General features: G+C 40.0%; 1 protein-coding gene across 17 annotated transcripts in view; it reads left to right on the forward strand.

Annotated features, from left to right (window-relative positions):
• The window catches only part of brp (ELKS/RAB6-interacting/CAST family member bruchpilot), a 696927-nt gene that overhangs the window by 429122 nt on the left and 240305 nt on the right, over positions 1–27500 (forward strand). The gene's annotated exons all lie outside the window — the stretch shown is intronic.

Raw genomic sequence — 27500 nt, forward strand, 5'->3', positions numbered from 1 at the left:
TCCCTTTATTAATCACAACATTCTCATCTCTGCTGCCTGTATCTTGCTCTTTAATCCCATTGTTAGTGTCCAGGTCTCTGAGCCATATGTTAATACTGGTCTTAGTATCATTTCATATATGATGACTTTAACTGTTGATGGTATGAGTCTCTTTTAGTAGTGGATACATTAATCTTAGATTATTTGTATATTTTTCGATTCTGCTTGTTATTTCTTTCTCCATATAACACCTCTCATTTATTTGAACTCCCAAGCACTGAAAGTCTTCCACTTGTTTCAATTGTATTCCATCTATTTCTATCTCAATATCATCTTTCTCTCTCACTACCATCATTACCTTAGTTTTATTTGCATTTATTATTATTCTTGATTTTTTCAATTCTTCATTCCATGCATTCAGGGTATCCTGCAAATTTGTACGAGACTTTGTGATTATCGCAATATCATCTGCATATGCCAATGTAGTTACCTCTCCCCCAAGTCTCAACCTCTTCATGCTCCTGTCCATGAACAGCACAAATAGTAAAGGAGATATCACAACACCCTGTCTTACATCCTCAGTTACATCAAACCAGTTATCCTCTCTTAGCTGGGTCCTTACCGCACTGACATTATTTCTGTAAAGACTCTTTATAGCTCTAATTAATGATGGTTCTATCATATATGTTGGGTCTTCTAAAGTATCCCATACTTCATTCCTTGGTAACCTGCCAAATGCTTTTTCTAGATCTACAAAAGCAATGTACACATGTTGGTCCCACTCCCAGTTCTTTTCTATTATCATCTTCAGTGTGAATATTGCATCCATTGTTCCTCTCTGGGGTCCAAATCCATATTGTCCTTCTTCCAGCTTGTCCTCAACTATTATTCTTAATCTCTTCTCTAGTGCTCTTTCATATATCTTCCCCACTTGTGACAGCAGTGATACTCCTCTATAGTTCCTACATTCGGTGCGATCACCTTTCTTAAAAATTTCACAAATAATTGCCTTCCCCCAATCAGCTGGCACTCTGTCTTCATTCCAGGCAACGTTAAAAACTCTGGTTAGCCACTTAACTATATCTTCGTAATTTCGTAATAATAGGTTAGATAGGATAATGTCAATATTACATTATTACAGTAACTAAAAATATATATCGTGCGTGTTTGATTATATTACGTATATGAGATTAAATAAAAAATCAAAAGTGCATTAGCTTATCTCACTTGTTCTCGCGGAACCCTTAGGGACCTTTTGCGGAACCTTAGGGTTCCGGGGAACCCTGGTTGAGAAACGCTGGTGTTACTAAAGTCTGGTCCTTCGTAAACAAAGGCTGGACGGCCGTAAAGTGTTAGTCCCATTTTTCGAATTAGTTTTGGGTGAATCACTGGGGCAATAATACTAACAGAATTCAATTTGGCTAAGTTTGTTTACCACATAAATATTTCGCGTTTCACTGTAGCCAAATTCTGCAGAGATAGAATGAATGTAACACCATTTTACTGAAGAGAAATGAATATAGTGGGGAATTACAAGATCGTTCAAACCTTTGTGTAAGTTAAGTTAGAGACATTTGTTCATCGTTTTTTTTCTTAATTTTACTTTTTTTTCGAATATGTAGATATCAAACCCGAAAACGCAAGATAATACAACGTTGGAAACTTAGCATCTCCCAGAAACGTCATGCACCACTACCACGCTGGCCGAGCGGATTAGAGCGTCGCTACTTGAGCGAAGGTCGAGGTGACGGTGGTTCGAACTCTGCCACTGGCGAGTTGGACCGATGGCATGGTTCATTCGATTTTACGATACAAAGTCCTCTGGGAGGGGCACCGTCCTAGACTCCTGATAGGGGAAGTTAAATCGAAACTACCAATCTGACGGAACACCACGTCTGTTGGCGCGTCCATGTGTGAAAGGTCACGTGACAATTGATGCTGACATTGTGACCTTTCCTTTGTGAGGTCATGTGAAGGAGGTCTAAGGTCAAGATGAGACTTTTTTAACGCAGAAATCGAAGATGAAAAAAATTATAATCCTTTTTTAAGAATTATGCAACTTATGTGCAATTTACCATGTAGATTTATGTAGTACAATAATACGCACACACACACACACACACACACACACACACACACACACACACACACACACACACACACACACACACACACACACACACACACACACACACACACACACACACACTTCAACGAATGGACGGCTTAGAAGACGTTCTGAAGAAAATTGAAGTCTGTGGATCCCAACGCAAAGAGAAGTGCCTAGTGTTTTTGCAGGGTGGGGGGGAAATTGCTCGTGGAGTAGTGGGAACGTAGGGAAAGAGGAAAAGGGGAGGGATTACTGAGGGAAATGGAAGGAAATGAGGAGGGAGTAGACTTTGCCCAGCCAGACAAGCGGAAGGTAAACAAAAGACTTAGCGAGGATCAAATGTCTAATAAAAATGTAAAGATTAGAAGTATAGAGAGGAGCAATACAGAAGAAAGTGACGAGAATATGTTCCAGGGATTTAAAGAGGGTGGGGGGGACACAACCCCCCCCCGACTGATAAGACTAGAGGAGAGAGTTGATAAGGTGATCGAGGACTTGGAACGTAAGTTAGGTAATGTAGACTCCATTTTCCAGAGAATTGCAAGGTTGGAACAACTAGAGAAGGCTAACAGAAACTTAACTGAAGAAATAGAGGACCTAAAAAGACAGTTAGGAAATGTAAAGGAGGAGAATGAGAAATTGAAGAAGAATAGTAATGAAAATAGAGAGAAAATAGCTACAGAAGTTAAAAATTGGAGAATAACTCAAGAAGGGAATAAGGTTTCATTCACTGACATAGTCAAACAGCAATTGAAAGAACATAATGAAGACTCAGTTATTAAAGTGATGAGACAGAAGGAGAATATAGTAAGAGAATTAGCTGACAAAAAGAAATGTATAATTATATTAGGAATGGAAGAGAAACATAACCCAGATAGAACCGCAAGAATCAAGGAGGAAAATGAAAGAGTAAGCAGTTTATTAAAATTAGTCCAGGAAGATGAACCAGAAATTATAAAGGAAATTGAGGAAAAATTCAGACTAGGAAAATATAGTACAGATAAGACCAGACCAATTAAGATTAAATTCAGGTCACAAACAACGGCAGAGAAAATTCTATCCAAGACAGGGAAACTAGCAACAAATGATCAATATAAAAAGGTATGGATAAAAAGAGAAATGAATAAGGAGGAAAGAGAGGCAGAAAAGAAGAAAAGAATTGAAGCTAAGGCAAAAAACGAGGAAAGAACGGAGTCAGAGAAAGAGAGATTCTATTGGAGAGTAGTGAACATGAAAATAAAGCAGTTCGACATACTAAAGAAAAACATAAGGGAAACAGAGAACACAATGGAAGTGGCAGAAAACTAAGAGTGTCTTACACAAATATAGATGGATTGATAACAGGATTGAATGAACTGAATGATTATTTGAAAGAAAAAGAACCGGACATACTGGGAATTGTAGAAACAAAATTAAAAGGCCCACTACCACCCAACAGTGTAGGACATGATACATACAATTATTGGATTAGAAACAGAGAGAATAAACAAGGGGGTGGAGTTATGTTCCTGACTAAGAAGGATATAAACGTGAAAGGTGTCATATATGGAATGAATACAGTAGAGATGATTATGATAGAAGTGGAAGACCGAGATAAGAAGAGCAGAAAATTTGTGATCAATTATGTGCCTCCGAAAACAGCCTCATGGGAGGAGAGTGAACATAAAAGTATGTTAGAGGACACAAAGATAGCATTAACTAAAATAATGGAAGACGGAGGAAGAATAGTTATGATGGGAGACTTTAATTGCAAAGAAATCTGCTGGGAAGAAATGACAGTAAAGAGTGGTGATGACTCATGGGGAAATGCTCTACTTGAGATGATTACTGACCATTCAATGACACAATGGATACAAGAGAACACTAGGTATAGAAATGAAGAAGAACCATCGAGGCTAGACTTAATAATTACATCTGAACCTAGAATAGTGGACAAGATTGAATATAAAACACCAATAGGTAAAAGTGACCACATATTGATTGAACTGGAACTTAATGAAGAAAAATATATGAAAAGAAATGAACAATATAGAAAAGGAAGAATGATGTATGAAAAAACAAACTTTGATAAAATAAGAGAATTCTTCCAACAAGAAAACTGGGAAGAAATATACAAAGAAGAAACATCAGTGGAAGAGAAATGGAATATCTTGACAAAAATTTACAAAAAATGAGTGGAAAAGTATGTCCCAAGACAAAAACAAGAAAAAGAATATGTAAAATGCTGGTACAACAAAAGTTGTAGGGAGTTAAAAGACAAAAGAGACAAAGCCTGGACCAGATGGAAAAAAGACAGAAGACCTGAAAAATGGAAAATATATACTGGTTATAGAAATGAATATGTACAAAAGTGCAGAGAGGAAAAAAGAAAATATGAAAAAGATGTTATAGAAAAGTGTAAAGATCAACCAAAACTATTCTACAGATTTGTAAACAATAAACTGAAAAACAAACAAGACTTGGAGAAATTAAGACAAGGAGGAGTTGAATACACTGAGGAAATGGAAATGGCAGAAATTATGAACAAACATTTTAAATCAGTGTTTACAAGGGAAAATATACAACCTGAAGAGATTGAGTGGAAGGAAAAAGTCCCCCCTATGGAAGAAATAGAAGTAACAAAGAATGAAATATTGACACACTTGGGTAATTTTGATGTCAGAAAATCGCATGGGCCAGATGAAATAGCAAACTGGATTCTGAAAGAATGCAGAATGAACTGGCAGACAAAATACATAGCATAATAAGCAGTTCCTTAAAAGAAGGAAAAGTTCCAGAAGATTGGAAAAAAGCAAATATAGTACCTATATATAAAGGAGGAAATAAAGAAGAACCTACCAACTATAGACCAGTCTCTCTAACAAGTACAATAGCAAAAATATGTGAAAGAATTATCAAAAGTAGATGGGTAAAATACTTGGAAAAAAACAACGTACTAAATCCAAGGCAATTTGGATTCAGACAAGGACGATCATGCGTCACCAATTTAATATGTTTCTATTCAAGGCTAATAGATATAATACAAGAAAGAGATGGATGGGCTGATTGTGCATTTCTAGACCTAAAAAAAGCTTTTGACAAAGTACCACATAAGAAGCTGCTTAAGAAATTAGAATATGAAGGAGGAATACAAGGTAAATTGCTAAATTGGATGGAAGACTTTTTGCAAGACAGAAAAATGAGAGTAGTGATAAGAGATCAGCACTCAAAATGGAATGAAGTAATAAGCGGTGTCCCGCAGGGAACAGTTCTGGCCCCAATAATGTTTGCTATATATATTAATGATATGGATGAAGGAATTGAAAGCTATATGAGCTTCTTTGCAGATGATGCAAAACTACTGAAAAGAATGAAAACTGAAGAAGATTGTGAATCACTACAGAGAGATCTAAATAAAGTACAGGAATGGAGTAGGAAGTGGGAGATGGAGTTCAATACAAAAAAGTGTAGTATAATGGAATTTGGAAAAAGCAAAAACAGAATAACAGGATCATATAATTTGGGAGAAGAAGGAATAAAAAGAGTAGAAAATGAGAAGGACCTAGGAGTCATTGTTATGAATAATATGTCACCTGAGAAACATATAAATAAGATTTTTGGAGAAACTTATAATTTAATAAGAACAATCAAAGTGGCATTTACATACCTGGATGAAGAAATGGTGAGGAAAATCCTAATCACCCTGATAAGACCAAGATTGGAATATGCAGCAACGATATGGTCACCAAGTACAAAAAAAATGTATAAAAAAACTTGAAAGAATACAAAGAGCAATTACAAAATTGGCACCAACACTCTCAAAACTAACATATGAAGAGAGACTACAAAAACTTAAACTACAGACACTAGAGCAAAGAAGAGAGAGAGGAGATTTGATAACTATTTACAGAATCATGAAAGGCATAGAAATTACTGATAGAGAGAATCTGATAAAATGGGATGACAGAAATACAAGAGGACACGGAAAGAAAATAAAAAAAGACAGCTATAGAAGAGATTTGAAAAAGAACAGCTTTCCTCACAGAGCAATAGACAGTTGGAACAAGTTAGATGAGAAAGTGGTGTGTGCAAAAACAATACACGAATTTAAAAATAGTTTAGATAAAATGAGATATGAAGACGGGATCCCACGAGCATAGCTCCCCTTCCCGTAAAATACAACTAGGTAAATACAACTAGGTAAATACACACACACACACACACACACACACACACACACACACACACACACACATACATACACGCACATACATACATACATATACATATATATATATATTTATATATATATATATATATATATATATATATATATATATATATATATATATATATATATAATTTTTAACGGAGACAAAACATTCATAGCGACAACTTTTTCGTACCTTCTTAGGGGATGCACTATACATTATGTCGAGTGATATTACGAATTAACATAAATCTGTATTTTTCTGTTTTAATTGATAAATTTACGGGTTCTTATAATAACTTTATGTTCAAATAACTTATAATGTTTATTCGCAAGACATCATTTCCTGATTAGCGACATTTGGTAACTTCCTGCTGGGAAGTTAAATGTAGAGCACCGGTTTTGCATAATACGTCTTGTAATGAACATGTGTAACAGCTGTATAATTATTTTACTTTTGATGTGTTGCCATTTGCAACAAGAGGGTAAAGGTGGCTGCGAAATGTGACGTTGGTTATGTAAAAAGAAATGAAATGGATCGTGAAATATTTGACACGGTTGATGCAGACGTGTTAATAACACAAAGCTATTTTCATAGACAGACTCTATACCTTTTGACCATCAACGTCACATTTTAGCGCCTCGTGTGTGTGTGTGTGTGTGTGTGTGTGTGTGTGTGTGTGTGTGTGTGTGTGTGTGTGTGTGTGTGTGTGTGTGTGTGTGTGTGTGTGTGTGTGTGTGTGTATGTGTGTGTGTTGAAGTAGAAAGGATGTGTGAATCTATGATACTCCGTGTAGATATATTACGAGACTTTCAACGCATCACAAGGTGTTTATTCGTCTGACGTACCTGGGCGTATAAGAAGGGCAGAAATTGTTCAATAAAACGTACGAGTAATACTAATATGATCTTTACATCAAGCACATACTTAACAATAGATCGCTCACGTATTTCGTTCTCGACAATCCACTAGGGCTTCTGTACTTAAAGACACTATCCTTCTGTTATTAACCACTTCAGTACGAGTCAAATTCTCGTGCGCAGCATCTGCTGCCATATGTACGATGCATCAGACTACTCGCATTATAAAATATAAAGTAACTGCTGTATTATTCGTTCTCTTTTACCCTAAATAATAATAAACTCAGAAAATGTGATAAAACCAGTTCACAGGTTAACTCATGTCCAAGTACAATATATATATATATATATATATATATATATATATATATATATATATATACATATATATATATATATATATATATATATATATATATAGTTTGTGTGTGCGTGTGTGTGTGTGTGTGTGTGTGTGTGTGTGTGTGTGTGTGTGTGTGTGTGTGTGTGTGTGTGATTCACCTTGGTCTTCGGATCACGTGTTGGACTCGTGATCGACAGCTATTTCCCTCCCGGAAGAGAGCTCAGAACTTGTATGACCGATCTATGGGTAATGCTATGGCCTTACACGCACAAACACACCCAACTCCCCGCCCACGAGAGTTGGAGTAACGACTCGAAGCGCAGCGATACTTAGATAATTTCGGCCTCGGGTAGGATTCGAATCAGGTACCGCCGGTACCGCCATACTGACAGTCTGGGACTCTATAAACCGCACCCTGTGTTTATGTGCGTATATATATATATATATATATATATATATATATATATATATATATGTATATATATATATATATATATATACATTGACTCCGACATCCTCGTGTACTCACTCGCGCCTCATAACGCCTAAGTAGACGTCATTGTTTTGTTATTAAGCATCATTTTGTGTTCATGGAGTTAAGGACTATTTACACAGCCAAACGGTTTGTCAAACTCGTTTGGCAAACAACTGTGTGAAGTGATGTTTGACCGAGTGAATCGGGTATTTGGTTGTCAAACATGTTCGACAAACGTGTTTGACAACCAAATACCCCCATTCACATGGTCAAACTTCACTTCAAACACTTATTTGACGAACCGGGTTTGACAAACCGTTTGACCATGTAAATGGCCCTTTAGGTAGGAGTTCTGGCAAAGCGAGTTGGTTGTGGGTGTATATAGGAACTTATCATTTCTAAATTAATGAAATGTTGGAGTGTCATATCAGAATGTTTGCGTTAAAGTTTGAAAAGAAGAATCATTTCTTGGACAAAAGTGTGAAGAGAGAACATGGATGTTGGCGTTGATTCTCAAAGAATTGTAATGAAACTGTCGTTTGAGAAAGTGGGAGATTGTGGTTGAGTAACTAGGGCATTCAAGTACAATGTGTGATATGTTCACTATATACCCACTATCGGAGAAATAACGGAAGTAGAGGGAAACTGTGTATTTCGACTACTGTCTGTAGTCCTCTTCAGCAGAATCTGTTGAAAAGGACTACAGATAGTAGTCGAAATATACAGTTTCCCTGTACTTCCGTTATTTTTTCTCCGATAGTGGGTTTATAGTGAACATTTACAAATGTGTTATAACATACTAATTTCCAATGTGTGATATATTAAGAGGAGCACTTTGAGAGTAGGACTGTTGTGAACCATAGTTTCACCCGCGCCTCTGTCCTTATGGAAAATCTCGCTACTTACATAAGAGTAGGAGAGAGAGTCGTCATTAATCATAATAAGTCTTTGAACGATAAGAGGACGTCATGTTCTTATTAAAGATTAATGTAGTCTTAAAGTGTCACGTACGGTTATGGCAAGAGAGCCACGGACGTGCATGAGGTTCTGATAATTTCCAAATATCTGGTGTTTCTGTTTGTATTTGTTTTACATTTCTTATTTCTATTTATCTTTCATTTTTTTTTTCCTTTGCTGGTACATTGTGACAAGTTGATGAAGGTGGGAAAAGAAGTCACGGGGGGTCTAGTTCCGAGTTCCTGAGTTTATTCCTGACCGGTTTCGCTCTGGAAAAAGAAGTCACGGGTCTAGTTCCGAGTTCCTGAGTTTATTCCTGACCGGTTTCGCTCTATGTTTCTTCAGAGGAATGCGAAGTAACATAGAGCGAAACCGGTCAGGAATAAACTCAGGAACTCGAAACTAGACCCGTGACTTCTTTTTCCACCTTCATCAATTTATTCCTTTATTCTTTTGTTGTTAATGTAGCATCTCGTATATCTTATTCGGTAGCGAAGGAAATATTGTAGTGATCCTAAAAAACTGTAGATATCTGAAGAGAGTTATCCGCGTTTTGTGTATAAACTTGTCACACGTGTCCTGCGATAAGGACCTGTGTTATCGCGCTTGCTCAGAGAGCGTGTTGGGTCCAGTATTCAAAGGACTGTTAGTGAAACAGGAGTATACTTGGTATTCGTAATTAATTTTGATTTGTGTGAGGGTCTGGTAAAAAATTCCGAAGGGATTGTCTGTCATCAGTCTCAGCTTCAAAGGTAGAAAGTTTTAATTTTATTTTATTTTTATTTGACCTTATTTTATTTGATCTTATTTTATTCTATTTCATTTTTATTTTGTTTTATTTTATTTCATTTTATTTTATTTTATTTTATTTCATTTTATTGTATTTTTTAGGAAGTCGAGAGTTGAGGATCAGGGAGATTGGTGTGTGTTGACTTTATGTATGGATGGTTTGTCTTTGCACAGCGTCCTTTGTATGGTGACTGATAATGAGGTAGAAACGAACACACACACACCACACACACACACACACACACACACACACACACACACACACACACACACACACACACACACACACACACACACACACACACACACACACACACACACACACACACACACGAAACTTGTAATTGTGACAGTGATGGTCATAAGATTCGAAGGCTCTGTCCATAAAAATAGCTTTGTACCACTACATCTTCACCAAAATGTCTGACATCTTTCTCTGCGTCTTCTGTCATTCTGAGGACTTGTTCATAATAGTAAGTTATCGGGCTCACAGACTCTGCAATGCGGTACGCAGTAGCGTGACAATTTGGCTACATCGTAACCCATAATCATAGCTCATGTGCGGTGTATTTACGTCTAATGCTTTTGAATATATTATAACTTTAGAACCGTATACTTTTTATCAGAAATTCTTCCTTGATTGAATGCAGCTAAATATAAACTATATTGAAATATTTAAATGTATCTCGGAAATTGAATGTAGCACCAATGTAAACAGTGTAGCATAAGTTAACAGCTTGAAGGGTTGGTTTCACGTGAGACGTCTTCAGGTTGTACATCATCGTAAAGGGGCTATCACACTGGGCTATTTTTCCTTCAGCATCCTACCTCCAACCTCCATTTGAATAACTAGAATATCATTTCGCTTACAGAAATCTAGACTTCTCTAAGGGCATTTCAAGAGTATGTCTAACATTCGTATAGGTTCACAATCTCTTAGTTCATCATTTAGCTTTGCTATACATGACGGAATGATGATTTGATATTTGGAGATTTGAGAAATAGAATATCCTAACCAAAGTCGTTTTTACTCAAACGAACTCTCAACTGTCGGCGTTGGTGAAGCCCGTGGAAGCTCAGTGTGATATCACCTTAAGCGCAGAAAGTAGCCCGACTTGGGTATCGATCTCGGAATCACAAGGAGGCTCGAACTTTGAGTACAAAGCCTTACTTAAACCAAATTCTACCCTCAACTAAAGGTTTATGAAGATCAAATAGAAGCAAATAATTGTCTCTTAATCTTTCCCGACCTAAGATCCATCTATAGTCAGGTCTAGGGGGTGTAGCACTCCCTATACTTCTGGTGACCAAATCCTACCATCAACCAAAGGTATATGAAGATCGCATAGGAACAAACCAGTGTCTCTTAATCTTTTCCGACCTTAACACCTTCTGTAGTCAGGTCTGGGCAGTGTAGCACTCCCTATACTTCTGGTGACCAAATCCTACCATCAACCAAAAGTTTATGAGGATCGTATAGGAACAAACCAGTGTCTCTTAATCTTTTCCGACCTAAGCGCCATCTGTGGTCAGGTCTGGGTAGTGTAGCACTCCCTATACTTCTGGTGACCAAATCCTACCATCAACCAAAAGTTTATGAGGATCGTATAGGAACAAACCATTGCCTCTTAATCTTTTCCGACCTCAGCGCCATCTATAGTCAGGTCTAGGTAGTGTAGCACTCCCTATACTTCTGGTAACAGAGACTACACGTGTTACATGACTACAGGAAACAGTCTTCCAGCACCCCCAGGGTAAGAAACATTGCTGTAGACCCTCGTCAGTTATAACTTTGGGTCATGTAATTATAATGTCGTTTCTGACAGCTGGGAAATTACTCTGTCACGAGAATATAATCATATATGTACCAGCTGTGCTCGCAAGTTGTGTGTGTGTGTGTGTGTGTGTGTGTGTGTGTGTGTGTGTGTGTGTGTGTGTGTGTGTGTGTGTGTGTGTGTGTTTCGCTACGTGTTCTTATGTTTATATAAACATACATATGTGTGTACCTATATACATTTTCACATAACTTTGATTACATTTTTGTGTCAGCCGAGAGAAATGTGATGGCGGTAATTCTTATCCTCACTTAATCACAAAACTATTGTGTTCTTAGGTGAACATATAAAATTCTGTAAAGGAATAAAGGTTGAACATGGGTACATGAGGCGTCCAGAAACAGAGGGGCATCCCAGCCAATTTTACTGGTTGAGAGTTATGCACGGATAGTGAAAGCCGTAAGCCTTCTCTACACACACAAACACACACACACACACACACACACACACACACACACACACACACACACACACACACACACACACACACACACACACACACACACACACACACACACACACACACACACACACACACACACACACACACACACACACACACACACACACACACACACACACACAGACACAGACACAGACACACATTCTGGACGCTTCATATACGTTTATTTTATCCGCGTGTTTGATACTTTATCTAAAGGGTTACTTTTACCTTTATGGTTGTGTATATATGTGGAAGGATAAGTAATGATAACCTACTTGAGATGATCATTTAACGGACGTCAGTTAGGATCATCTCACAGTCATTTGTCTTCATAACCCATCAGCACACACGCCTCCACCCGGAGGTGCTTCCTTGATGGGCTGGCACTTAGTCCTTGGACCAAGCTAAGGATTTCTATCACCTTTCATCCACTGAATTACCGTATTTTCATCCAAGGTTAATGGGCTACATCTCTTGGATTGGCTTGGTAACAGACCCACACACTTGCAACACAAACTACTTCAACGTATCTTCCCAGAGAGATCTATGGTAGGGTGCGAGGACTGTGGGGGGAGCTCACGTTTCCAGGCAGAGAAAGAGAAAGCAATAATTGGTTAATTAATATTCTCTCGAAGCCTTTGGGATGCAGATCCGTAGACGTCATAGGCTCGGGACAACACAAGGATCGAATAACTTTGCAGATTCGAACACGCGGGTTTTATTTCGTTCACGATTCTCATAAATGTGAGTTCGTGTTAGCGTGTGTATGCGGATTTGTACACGTGTATATGCTCTTACGTTTAGAACGTCGGCCTCTATGCGTGTTTCCGTTTGTGTGTTCTTGCACGTCCGTATGCGCGTGTGGGAGTTATATTCATACCAAAAACGGGTTATTATAATGTAATTCCAAAGCGCAAATAGAGGGAATATGGAATGAAATTAGTGGTCAGACCTTTTTGTTGGATCAAACGAAGTCAAGATGAATAAGCTTAGTGGTTGATTATAGTCAATTGGTTCGTGGATTGTTTAAGATAGCGTCCACATGTGGTGCTAACGAGTAACGAACCCGGCGAAGTGGGACGGCGCGAAGCTCCCACTGATGAAATTAGATTGCGATTAGATAGCGATTAGGTTGCGATTATGTTGCTATTAGATTGCGATTAGGTTACGAATAGGTTGTGATTAGGTTGCGATTAGATTGCTATTAGGTTGTGATTAGGTTGCGATTAGGTTGGTTTTAGATTACTATTATATTGCGATTAGGTTGCGAATAGGTTGTGATTAGATTGCGAATAGGTTGCGATACCACCTACCTATGAGACGGATAGCTGTGGCTACCCACCTTGTGTTCTTGAAAAAGGGTTATCACACTGGGCTATTTTTCCTCCCACATCCTACCTCCAACCTCTATTTGAATAACTAGAATATGACTTCGCTTACAGAAATCTAGACTTCTCTAAGAACATTTCAACAGTATGTCTAACATTCGTATAGGTTTACAATCTCTTAGTTCATCATTCAGCTTTGCTATATATGACGGAAAGATAATTTGATATTTGGAGATTTGAAAATTCAAATATTGTAACCGAAGTCGTTTTTACTCAAACGAACTCTCAACGGTCGGCGCTGGTGAAGCCCGTGGAAACTGCCCAGTGTGATAACCTCTTAAGGTGCGCCGACGTCAGTCTCCAACAAAGGACCCACCGGACGAAACGCTGGGAATTCTAAAAAGGATTGGCAACATAAAAACTAATTAAATTTTCACACTGAATACAAATCAGACGAGAATTAACGGTCTCAAGTTGTCAGGAAGTAGATTATTTCTGGTAGTGGGTAGAAACAACTTCACCAACCGTGTAGTCAGTGAATGGAATAAACTTCCTGCAGAGGCATTGCAATGTAGTACGGTTCGATGTTCTAAGATTCATTTAGGTAAACACTTAAGCAAGATGCTGTAATGCCTGCCTGTCTTTTTTATCATTATTAATTTCTTCATTCAACTATCTAATCTTAGCTTCCGACTTAGTTATCGATCCTGAGTGATCATATGTGGTCTGGTGTAATCCTGCCCCCTTCCCTCCTTCCCTCCTTCCCTCCTTCTCTCCTTCCTATTTATATTACGGGTCGGGACGCACCATCTCGTGATGCCTTAATACATTTTATCACATGTTAGCTGCTTGTGTGGACTCACTATAACTCGTAATTCTTGTTTACATGTTCTTGTTTTGCTAAATAACCTTTCAAGGACTTGACACAGTAGATATGGTGCTATATATTCTTTTGTGTATGAGAAAGAGGGAACCCCACTCACCTATTTGTAAATTCACTAAGCGTTTGTCTCATTACATTAGAATAAAGGCTAGCAATAGCAATTACATTTCTTTTTAGTCCATATCATGCTGGGCGCTATCGTTTGCATGTATTAGTACAGAAGTCCTGTTTCACCGAAATTAGGGTTAGCTTACGTGAATGAGAAACAAATATTACATAACCTTATTTTCAGCTCGGTTGAGCCATGGTCACACTATCACGACAAATGAGTTCGTTTGAGTAGAAACGACTTCGTTTGCAATTTTTGTATTTTTCGAATCTCCAAAAGTCATGTTACCCTTGCGTTATATTATGAGAATCTGAATGACGAACTAAGAGAAGTTAAACCTAGAATAGGAATATTAGACACATTGTTGAATTGTTGACTTAGGGAATTCTAGAATATTGTAGGCGAAGTCTTCCCGCAGGTTTTCGAATTCACAACATTTGGCGAGGATCGTGATAGTGTGATGGGGGCTTTACACACTAATGAGCGTTCAAGTAACCTTATCCACCACAATAGTTCACTCGATATCATCGTTAGCCCGCCTACCAGTACGAGAATTTAAAAAATGACGAGGTTTTGGTTTTGTAGTCGTTCAGACGAACCCTAACGACTGTGAAAGCGAGCGAGACTCCACGCCCTATGTTGGGGAGCTTCTTTGATCTGGCCCTTTCACACTAGCGGTTTGAACCGCGGCGGTTCGTTTACAATGTAAGTCAATGGGGACGTTCACACACAACAGCGCAGTTTTATCCCTTGACTATGCAGTACTATCGCGGTTTCCGTGCGGTTCAAACCGTTCGTGTGAACAGGGCCTAATGGTCGACTGGATTGAGTATTGACGACCTGGATCCCTTATGAGGACTGAAATATTACATTACACACACACACACACACACACACACACACACACACACACACACACACACACACACACACACACACACACACTCACTCTCTCTCTCTCTCTCTCTCTCTCTCTCTCTCTCTCTCTCTCTCTCTCTCTCTCTCTCTCTCGTTTAACATCAGTGATCATTTTAATTCGATTATCACTAATGCGTGTGACGTCACCAGCCCCGGGTGCTTGCGTCACAGGTATGATGATGATGAGGCTGTTGATACGTACGGAGGGACATGGTGACGGCATGTGATGATGTCCATTATCACCAGTGTGACGTCAATCAAGTCACACTGATGATAATGATGTTAAAGATGAATCATGCTTTCGGCAAATATGCCGTAAATGTTTAAGGGTGGTGGCAGTGATGGTGGTGGTGGTGATAATGATAGTGATGGTGGTGGTGATGGTGGTGGTAGTGGTGTTGCTGTTGGTGGTGGTGATGATGATGATGATGATGATGATGATGATGATGATGGTGGTGATGATAGTGGGATGGTGATAGTGACGATGACGACGACGACGACAATGATGATGATGATGATGATGATGATGATAGTGGGATGGTGATGGTGACGATGATGATGATGATGATGATGATGATGATGATGGTGGATGCTGCTGCTGCTGATGATGACGATGACGACGACAGTGACGAACACAAACTTGATTTTTCTAGACAACAATGGCAACAACGATCACTATGTTGGAAATTATAACTAAATACGTATATATTCCGACAGAGCGGTGATTGGAACATCAAATATTATAATTTGCATACTTATCAGTGGTGCGATAACGTACAAAAGAGACACATTGTGTTATGTCGAGTGCTGCAGGAGAACCTGTGACTGAAGAGGAAGAGGAAGAGGAAGAGGTGAAAGGAGAATGAAGGAGAACGAGAACGAAGAGAACCAGGAGAAGAGGAGGAGAAAGAGGAAAGGAGTAGGAAGAAGGGGAAGAAGGGGAGGAGGAGGAAGACGTAGGAGAGGAGGAGGAAGTAGAAAAGGAAGAAAAAGAAGAGGAAAAAGAGATGATGATGATGATGATGATGTTGATGATGATAATGATGATGAGGAGGAAGAGGAGGAGAAGGAGGAGGAGGAGGTGGAGGAGGAGGAAAAGAAGAGGAGGAAGATGAAGAAGAAAAAGAAGAAGGAGGAGGAGAAAAAAAGGTAGAAGGGGAAGAAAAGGAAGAGGAGGAGGAGAGGAAGAAGGAAGAGAAGGAGTAGGAGGAGGAGGAAGAAAAGTAGGAGGAGGAGTATGAAAAAGGAGGAGGAGGAGGAGTAGAAAGTATAAGACGAGGAAGAGGAGAAGGAAGGAGAGGAAGAGCGAAGTAGACGAAGAAAAGGGGAGAATTAAGAAAACGGGAAAGAAGAAAACAAGAAAGATGAGGAGTATTAGGAGGAGAGGAGGAGAAATAGGAAGGCAAGAGGGAAACAAACAAAGAAAGAGATGGAAATTAGAGGAGAATGAAGAACAGGAGAAGGGGGGAAAGAAGAGGACAAGGAGGAATAGGAGGGAAAAAATGAGAAGAAAGAAGGGAAAAGGAGGGGGAGGGGAAGAGGAGGAGGAGGAGGAGGGAATAGCCATTAGATTGTGAGGTGATAAGAGATAAGTATAATAGAGGAAGCCATGGTCAAAATACTTTTTCCGAGATCATGACCGCCATGGACTTATCGCGGGATTAGACGACTCTGCAGCTTCGTTGGTGTGAAATCTACCTTTTTAAACGCCACAAGTGTCGAGGGGATTTTATCCTTTTACTTCAGCTGCCGTTAAGTGATTTTATTTAGCCGCACGTGAACCCTTAGGCCCCTTTCACACGCATCGACTTTTTGCCGTGCGCCGTCCACGACACGACGTCGCGTTCTCCAACAACAATGGGTGTCTATGGACGCTTTCACACGTGGTCGTGTGAAAGCTCGGCACGATGACCTCGCTCGACCCCAGCCAGATGCACATGCCAATAACAGAGAAAGAGTTGAGGCAGAAGATGAGGAGTTTACGCTAGGAGGCGCTGAGTAGCTGCGGTCGACGCCGTCACCTTTGCTCCATGGACTGTTGGAAGGCAGGTAATAACAGTTCTTGCTGGAAATCGGAGAGAAATGCGAGACTCGAACGCGGTACTAGGAAAATACGAGACCAGCATGCTTCCGATTGCGACGAGATTTCACTTGTATTTATTTTCGCGTTACTTTTAACGATATGTATTTTTTGGCTGTAGCCAGGCGAATTTATTCAGTAAAGGGAAAGCGAATAACAGATGTTATAAATAGAACAAAATTGAGAAGGGCTGGGCATGTGGCGCGTATGGAGGACCATAGAATTCCAAAACGAGTTATGATGGGTAGAATGCCTGGAAGAAGACCCAGAGGGAGACCTCGAATGAGATGGATGGATGGATGGATGGTGTGGATGCGGAGATGGACAGTAGAGGAATAGATAAAGGAACCTGGATGGAAGCAGCACAGGACCGAAGGGCATGGAGAGGATTACCGTCAGAGGAACAGAATCTACCTGAGGTTCAAGATCCAACGGAGTGAGTGAGGGAAAGCGAAAGGGGAATTAAATATATTGCGATAAAAGTCTGTGTCGGCTAAGACCTGGAGTTTGTAAGAAGGAACATGTGTGACGGAATGCTCCCTCGCCCGTTATGGTGAAGATCTCGAGCCCAAAGCTTCTCAGGAACATTCTTTAGAGGAAAAAAAAAAAAAAAACGTTCCATTGCGTGCTACCCCAAGACTTTTGCTCGTTCTTGCTTTCAGTTGGTGGTTGTGTGGAAGTAACGGTGTTGTCAGGATGGTGGTGATGTTAATAGTAACGAAGAAAAGGATTGTGGGGATAATGTGAGTATGGTAGTTTCTTCATGATGGAGTTTCTGCGTTATAGTGATGAAAATGGTAGTGATGTTAATAAAAAAAAGAAAAGGATTGTGGAGATTATGTGAGTATGGTAGTTTCTTCATGGAGTTTCTGTGCTATAGTGATGAAAATGGTACATACATACATACATATACAAAGGCTTTTTTCCCCCTTACACGGGAGGTAGTCAAAAGAAAAAGGCGTAGAAACCACTCCCACCCATTCCATCTCCTACATATGTATGTAATATGTAGTATGTAGATAGTGATGTTAATAGTAACGAAGAAAAGGATTGTGAAGATAATGTGAGTACGTTAGTTTCTTCATGAAGGGAATTCCTGTGGTATGGAGATGAAAATCTTTGTGGTGATAATACCAATGCCATACTCCCAGGTGGAGGGAGGAGGGACGTGGAGGTAGGAGGCACGTGGAGAGTCGAGGGTGGGAGTGAAGGTAGGTAATTAAACCGAGGTGGAAGAGTGAAAGGGTTGCGTGGGAGGGGGAGTGAGAGGGAGTCGAAAGGAAGGGAGTGACAGCACACGAGATGCGAACGTGTTGGTGGTGGGTGAGTTGGTGAAGGAGGAGTTGAGGGAGAAGGAGAGGTCTTGCTACCTAACAAGCCGCTCTTGGTACATCGTCTTTAACGGCAGCGCCCGCCGGCAGCAGCGGTGGTAGTGAGGCTAGTTGTGAGGCTAGTGACTACAGTAATTTCCAAGGTTGTGAGGATGGTGGGATGAGGATAAGGATAAGGATAATTAGTAGTGAGACTAGTTGTGAGGCTAGTGACTACAGTAATTTCCAAGGTTGTGAGGATGGTGAGATGAGGATAAGGATAAGGACAATTAGTAGTGAGGCTAGTTGTGAGGCTAGTGACTACAGTAATTTCCAAGGTTGTGAGGATGGAGGGATGAGGATAAAGATAAAGATAATTAGTAGTGAGGCTAGTTGTGAGGCTAGTGACTATAGTAATTTCCAAGGTTGTGAGGATGGTGGGATAAGAATAAGGATAAGGATAATTAGGATACTATTGGTGAAAATGTTATAATTGTTGTGAGGCTAGTGACTACAGTAATTTCCAATGCTGTCAGGATGGCAGGATAAGGATAAGAATAAGTATAAGGATAGTTAAGATACTATTGATGAAAAGGTTATAATGATTGTGAGTCTAGTGACTATAGTATTTTCCAAGGTTGTGAGGATGGTGGGATGAGGATAAGGATAATTAAGATCTTGTTGGTGAAAAGGTTCCGATGGTAGTGAGGCTGGTTGTGAGGATAGTGACTATTGAAGTTTCCAAGATTGTGAGGATGGTAGGATGAGAATAAGGATAATATATTGTTAGTGAATAGGTAGTGAAACTGGTCGTGAGGATCGTGAGTATAGCATTACTAAGGTGGTGAGGATAATAGGATGGTAACGAATGTAGTTAGGAGGATGAGGATGATGTTAGTGGGAGGGATATGGTAGTAGCGGTAGTTGAAGTGATGGTATAATGATGGTATAATGATGGTATAATTCTTGTTGCTTCGACCTTCGCTGACTGGAAGATCACAGCTTAGTTTAAGTCAACAGCGGCTTCGGGCCTTCTCCATAGATATTTCTTGGGGAAAAAAAATGAACTTTTGTATGCGTTGTATTAGTGTAGGTCTGCTTCTGTCATCGGTTAACAGAAGGAGAAAGGGGACTGCAGTAGGAGGAGGAAGAGGAAGAGAATGAGGAAGAGAAGGAAGAGGAGGAGGAGGAGGAAGAAGAGGAGAAAGAGGAAGAGAACGAGGAAGAGGAGGAGGAGGTAGAGGAGAAGGAAAAGGAGGAAAAGAAAGAGAACGAAGAAAAGGAGGAAGAGGAAGAGAATGATGATGAAGAAGAAAACCAGGAAGAAGACGAAGAAGAGAATGAGAAAAAGGAGGAGGAGAAAGAGGAGAAGGAGAAAAAGGAGTAGGAGGAGGAAGAAGAGGATGAAGAGGAAGAGAACTAGGAAGAGGAGGAGGAGGGAGAGGAGAAGGAAGAGGAGGAATAGAAAGAGAACGAAGAAGAGGAAGAGGAAGAGAACGATGAAGAAGAAGAAAACCAGGCAGAGAACAAAGAAGAGAACGAGAAAGAGGAGGAGAAAGAGGAAGAGGAGGATGCAGAAGAGGAGGATGTGGAAGAGGAGGATGAAGAGGAAAAGAATAAGGAAGAGGAAGAGAACGAAGAAGAGGAGAGAGCAGTCACCAGTCGTCTGCTCCTCTTGGGTGAAAAAATGGAGGAAGAGGAAGAGGAGGATGAAGAGGAAGAGAACGAAGAAGAGGAGAAGAGGAAGAGGAAGAGGAGGATGAAGAGGAAGAGAACGAAGAAGAGGAGAAAGCAGTCACCAGTCGTCAGCTCCTCTTGGATGAAGAAGTGGAGGAAGAGGAAGAGGAAGAGGAAGAGAACGAGGAAGAGGAAAAAGTAGTTACCAGTCGTCAGCTCCTCTTGGGTAAAGAAGTGGAGGAAGAGGAGGAGGAAGAGGAAGAGAACGAAGAAGAGGAAGAGAACGAAGAAGAGGAGAAAGCAGTCACCATTCGTCAGCTCCTCTTGTGTAAAGAGGTGAAGGAAGAGGAGGAGGAGGAGGATCGAGAGGAAGAGGATGATGAAGAGGAAGAGAATGAGGAAGAAGAAAAAGCAATCACCAGTCGTCAGCTCCTCTTGGGTAAAGAAGTGGAGGAAGAGGAGGATGAAGAGGAAGAGAACGAAGAAGAGGAAGAGAACGAAGAAGAGGAGAAAGCAGTCACCATTCGTCAGCTCCTCTTGGGTAAAGAGGTGAAGGAAGAGGAGGAAGCGGAGGATGAAGAGGAAGAGGAGGATGAAGAGGAAGAGAACGAAGAAGAGAAGAAAGCAGTCACCAGTCGTCAGCTCCTCTTGGGTAAAGAAGTGGAGGAAGAGGAAGAGGAGGATGAAGAGGAAGAGAACGAAGAAGAGGAGAAAGCAGTTACCAGTCGTCAGCTCCTCTTGGGTGAAGAAGTGGAGGAAGAGGAAGAGGAGGATGAAGAGGAAGAGGAGGATGAAGAGGAAGAGGAGGATGAAGAGGAAGAGGAGGATGAAGAAGAAGAGAACGAAGAAGAGGAGAAAGCAGTTATCAGTCTTCAGCTCCTCTTGGGTAAAGAGGTGGAGGAGAGAGAGTCAGAAGTGATAGAAAGAGATCTCGTCCTCTGCGTCTGGCGAATGAGAGTCCGTCCCTTGAGCTTGGTCTGCATCTCCAACAGGACGTTAGGATGTTGATGGAATCTGAAGACAAAGAGACGGGGACACGATTCTCCCCGACGTCCTTCTTGCGGGACCACCACAAGCAAGGACCTGTGTTTGATCTAAGGTGATGGTGAAGGTGATTGTGATGGTGGTGAAGGTGGTTGTGGTGGTTGTGGAGCAACTGGTGATGTTGTCGATGAGAGCTTGAGAGCTTGTGTGGTGATGATTCATATGATAGTGATGGTGTGACTAGTGTTGCTAAGAGGTGCTAGTTTTAACGATAGTGGACCTGATTATGATGGGATTGATAGTGATGATGAGGTATTGTCTTTCCCTCAAATCCCAAACGATTCACAAAACCACATACATGCATTATGAATATATATATATTCACTATAAACCCACTATCGGAGAAATAATAACGGAAAATACAGGGAAACTGTATATTTCGACTACTATCTGTAGTCCTCTTCAGCAGAATGCTTACATGAAGTTAAGGTACAAGTATATATGAGGAAATGAGGGGTACATAGAAGGGGATGAGGAAAGTGGGGGGGGGACTCAGGTTACATGCCCTTGAAATGGTTGGGTCGAGGAAGGACAGTGGGTGATATTTTGTCCGACCGCTCTTGACATAATTTTGTTGACCGCTAACTTGGTAATACAATCTGGGGGCCACTGACCTTTAGAGGTATTAAAGTTAGGATAATGCTTTATTAGAGAAGATTCTACAATTTTTCTTCCATAGCTACAGTGTGATTTATGAATAATTGATCCATAATCCATATATATATATATATATATACATATATATATATATATATATATATATATATATATATATATCAAATAATTCCGACTGCCATCCCCAGATTCGAACCGGGCTCGTGAAATCACAAAGTCATCGTCTTCCCGACCGAGCTATTGACCCTATAAAATTCTCATACCAGGAATTTAATCTACTTCCGGAGGAACTATGTCGACTGCTAACTGCCGTCCGTACTTTTATTTTCAGAGAACCAGGGCAACTTAGCTAGTGGAATTATTTGATCGATATCACCGTCACTGGTGATTCTATTCAGATATACATACATACATATATATATATATATACATATATATATATATATACATATATATATATATATATATATATATATATATATGAATATATATATATATATATATATATATATATATATATATATATATATATATATATGCGGAAAAAACACTGGTAAATAAGAAACGTAGTCTGAACGTTTTCGTCTATTTAAGTCATCATCAAGGGAATGTTCTCGATGAGAGCTTGAGAGCTGGATGATGTCTTAAATAGACGAAAACGTTCGGACTACGTTTCTTATTTACCAGTGCTTTTTTCTGCAAATTATATTCAAGTGTCATTTGTGAAATACTGCCATATATATATATATATATATATATATATATATATATATGCATATATATATATAAATATATATATATATATATATATATATATTACATAAATATATAAGGTACAGACTAACTGTGAGACAGATCGCCATGCGCAGGTCATCGCTAGATGTGTCAACAATGGGGGTTTCCCCGGGACACGGGAAAGGGCTCAAGTTAAAATCGATGGATAATAGGTCAAATTCACCCCCCCCCACTGCCACTTACCATAGTTAAGAGTCAGTTCGACTTTATGTTTTAACAATTCTTGACTCCTTTAAACAGAATATCGTAACCATCTCATTTTTCAGCAAGGAAAAAATTATAAGGGTAAATTGCAAAACAATTTGGTTTGAAATATGTTTCATACAAGCGGAGTTTTGAGAAAGGATACAAATAGTGAACTGCTGTAATTATTTTTGCATTACCTTTGCTATTGAATTAACTTTACATATATCAGTCTCCAGTTTATTATCAAATATGATGGACCACAAAAAAGCGATGTTATTGAACACCAAATAATATATATATATGTATATATATATACATATATATATATTTATATATATATATATATATATATATAATTTCACTCTGGCTAGAAATGACCCTTGTTGAAAAATTTAAAAAATCAGCCTTTGTGTCTTAATTGTGAACATTAAAAGATATATATTTTCTAAAAAACAAAAATGTGTATTGACATAAAAACAAATGGAGGTCGCAAAGTGACGTCACGTGGAGGAATGGCCGTGGTGCCAGAGGTTTTCGTGATATTAACTAAGCGTAAATGAAATCTAAAAGAGTTTATTGACTACACAACAACACATAATGCACCATTTCGAAGATTATCGCCATGACTCTTTGGTGATGAGGATTTTATATCCTCATTTCCGAGGAAGTCTTGTGTTTCTGCTTCATTACACTTATGATCTTCATGGACTCGCCTCTTTCTTCCTGTATAGAGTCTGCCGGGCTGTAATTAGTCATATATATTTATGTATACACGTTTCTTGGAAACAGAAAAGTATGTATGCATATGTATATACATGTATATGTGTATATATATATATATATATATATATATGTATATATATGAAGATAGGAAGTCAACAGCAACGTTGGTGTTGTTCAGTTTGTACTGAAGCTTGCACTGTATCTTACGAATGACACTTATGTGGGAAGATTTGTGAGCATTCGTTGAAAATTAAAAGAAGGAGGGAGAGAGAGAGAGAGAGAGAGAGAGAGAGAGAGAGAGAGAGAGAGAGAGAGAGAGAGATAGAGAGAGAGGGGGGGGAGAGGGAATGAACTACTGCTTATTTTCCAAGATATCTTTCGGTTACAACTATCATTCCTTAGGGAGGGAAGCTTAAGAAATATGAGACTACTCTGTATACATAAGATAAGAAGTTAAGGAGCCTATGACGAGAGGCACGCATCTGCGGCCGAAGCCGTCACTTTCGGCCTATTTGCTTTAGGAACTGTAAAATGATAGTTACTGCTGGGATTCGGAGAGGAGTGCGGGATTCGAACCCACAAATAAGTGAAGGCTAGACCAACATGCATCCAATTACGCTACCAGCTGACAACCCTAGGATAGGACACGTTTAGATATCGATTTGGTCCACGTTGGTGACAGCAAGGTGATGAGCCGCGGGATGGTAATGTGTGTGGCAACACGCCACTACTGCAGTGTCCCCTTAACGCATATAACATCTTTGTAAAGTAAAATTACTAATCGTGGTCAATCTATTATATGTGTCCGTGGTGATCAAATTATATGTTGTAAATAATGTTATCACATAAAGGATAGCCCTTATAATGTAACAATCATCTTGAGTGTGGCATAATTGTATAGATTGTACAAAATTGTAAAACATGGATTGATCGTGTTAAGGTAGATCTGGATGATCAGGTGAAGAGAGTCTTGTTTTGAATCCGTCTGGGGTTGAGTCTTCCATATCCCAACAGAATTATAGTGATAATAATTATAATGCTAAAAATCGATTTATTGAATTAACAGCGATGCAGAGATACATTGACAAAATACAACTTGTGTAAATTTTAGAACTAGTCTAATTTGTGTACATAATGTCCTAGGCGTTGTTGTCCACATATGGTGTGTTTACTGCGACCGGGAGGTCGGGGCCTTATCAATGGACATCAGTTTGATGCTGATGGAAGAGTGATTCTGAGATATATAAACTGCTTCCTTCATTAAGAGACGAAAGGTTTTCCTTTCCCTGAGGAGAATTTGGGTGTTCGGTTCCAACATGTTTCTAACGAGGATGATATTAAGTTTTTATCTAGTGCGACGTTTGATGGTGCCGTTTATAGATGGAATACGAGTTTTTTATTAGAGAATGGAGTCGAAGTCTGTAGAGGTGCGGTGTTGCAAATCATCGGCAGTACAGGAGTATCCATACACGGCTTTAATTTCCTGAATTTTTTTCAGTTCCTGAAATTTTTCAGGAAGTGGGGAAACCACTGTTTGTGATCATCATTTTTTTTAATCTCTGATGGCGTTGACTTTCTTATCGAGGTTGTTGGAGACAACATTGTTTCTGATATTATTCAAAACCTAATCGTCTTTTTGTACCCTGTGTTCATTTGTCCTCTGTAATAAAGGTAGCGGATGCTCACTGGCCGAGCGGGTTAGAGCGTTTCTACTTGCGACGGATGTCGAGGTGACAGCGGTTCGAATCCTGCCGCGAGCGAGTTGGACCAAGGGCTTGGTTCATTAAATTTCACGCTACAAATTCCTCTGTAAGGAGCACCGTCCTAGCCTGCTGATAGGTGGAGTTTCGCGACGTTAAACCGAATCAATACAGATAGTTGCTGGTGTTTTGTCTCCGACTGTGTAATGTTGGTGAGCGAACAATTCCATCTTGTTAATAACCTAGTCGGTTTCGTCCTAAGAATATCCGTTGTTAACCATCGACGCGGTTACTCTTATCTAGCTCGATGTGGGTCTTAGTCCAAGAATGATAATGGGCGAATGTTCTGCTGATGAGGTCATGCCTCACGCTGCGTTTATGCCTCTCCGAGCACAACTTTGTGTCAATTAGGCCCAAACCAAGATTGGTTACCTTGACATAAACTTCTGTGGCTAAGTGATCGTTGCAATCATAAATGCAAACATCAAGAAGGGGAGGATGTAATTATTCTTCATTTCAGGTGGTAAAGGACATGGACTTGCGTAGTGTAAGCCTTATGGTCTCTTGCGGTCTCCTTTATTATTTCTCTATGTTCTTATGTTCTTAAGCTCGGTTGAAAAATGAGTATGTTCTTATGTTCTAATGTTCGGTTGAAAAAGTTTTCCTGGAAGAGCTGGACAAGTTTGGAGTAAACGTGTGTGTGTGTGTGTGTGTGTGTGTGTGTGTGTGTGTGTGTGTGTGTGTGTGTGTGTGTGTGTGTGTGTGTGCGTGCGTGCGTGCATGTGTCCGCAAAGCAGATAGCGAAATAAAACGACTGCAATGGCGAAAAAAGTAGGCTTGAGGCGGTGTCGCTCCTGTGCGAGTCTTCAATAGCTGAGGGCTTATATTGACGCTCTTGTAATTCTTAGCGCTCCCAAAGGAGGCGTGGAAGGAGTAGGAGCCGTGAACTGCGGACGTTGGAGAAGGAAGTCAACATACGACACTGAGATGAAGGAGGAGGAAGGAAATAAGAGAGTAAGGGAGAGTTTGACTATTGGATCTTAGCCTTCAGAGGGAAGCGAAGCAGAGTGTGGAATGTTGATAGTGGTTTTGGTTGGAGCCCAAGAACGAAGAAGATAATTGGAGTATGAAGAAGAGAGGACAAAAACTATAAATAAAATAGAAAAAGGAAGAAGGGGCTTCCATTGAGGAAGGAAGGATAGGAGGTCGTATGAGGAAGAATATGTTGGCCAGGAGTAGACGAGGAAGAGACAGATGAGACAGAAGAGGAGGAGGAGGAAGACGTAAAGGAGTAGGAGTAAGAAGTGAAGGAGGAGGAGGAGGAGGAAGTTTTGAAGGAGGAGAAGGGGGAAGTGGAATGATAGGAGGAGGAGAGAGAAAATGAAGAGAGAGTGTAGGAGGAGGAGAAAGATTAAGAGAGAGGCAGACAGAGAGAGAGACACAGAGAGAGAGAGAGAGAGAGAGAGAGGAAAGGTGAAGAAGAGAGTAAAGATGAAAACCTAGAGAAAGGTGGAGGAAGAGGAGGAAGTATAGAAGGAGGAGAAATAAGCAACGCGATGATGGAAGAGAAAGAGGAAGCTGTGGAGGATTTGCTTGAAGACTATGTGCCAGTTACTCCGATGCCTTGACCTCGATTCTTGGTGCCGATGACCTCGTCTGACCTCAATTCCGGCCTCTTTCAATCTCGACGCCGCCGCTGGCAAGAAGCGCTGACCTTACTTGACCGGGACGAGAGGACGATGAATTCATCTCGTATGCATAGAGTGCCTCTGTCTTCAACTCCCTCTCTTACATTCCTTATGCATGCAAATATACATGTATATGTATGTACATGTATGTGGTAGCAGTAGTATTAGTTCCCCTTCTATCGCCTAGTTACCCTGTTTTCTTAACTGTAGCTTAGTATAGTAAACACAAACAGCCTCGTAAGGTCCAGTAGGCCTGCTGTTGTTTGTTCTTACTTTGTGTTCCTTTGTATATATATATATATATATATATATCCTACATAGTCTGGAAGTGCTCAGGTTGAGCATCCTTATTCTGTAACCTTCCCCCATCATCACTCTTTAGCTTCTACCCACTCCCCTTCCCCCTCTCCTCCTCCCACCTCCTCCCCTTTCTCCTCTTCTTTTCCCTCTCCTCGATTTTT

Source organism: Oratosquilla oratoria, chromosome 28 (genome assembly GCF_046742065.1).
Source record: "Oratosquilla oratoria isolate Oo_2021 chromosome 28, ASM4674206v1, whole genome shotgun sequence".
Lineage (NCBI taxonomy): Eukaryota > Metazoa > Arthropoda > Malacostraca > Stomatopoda > Squillidae > Oratosquilla > Oratosquilla oratoria.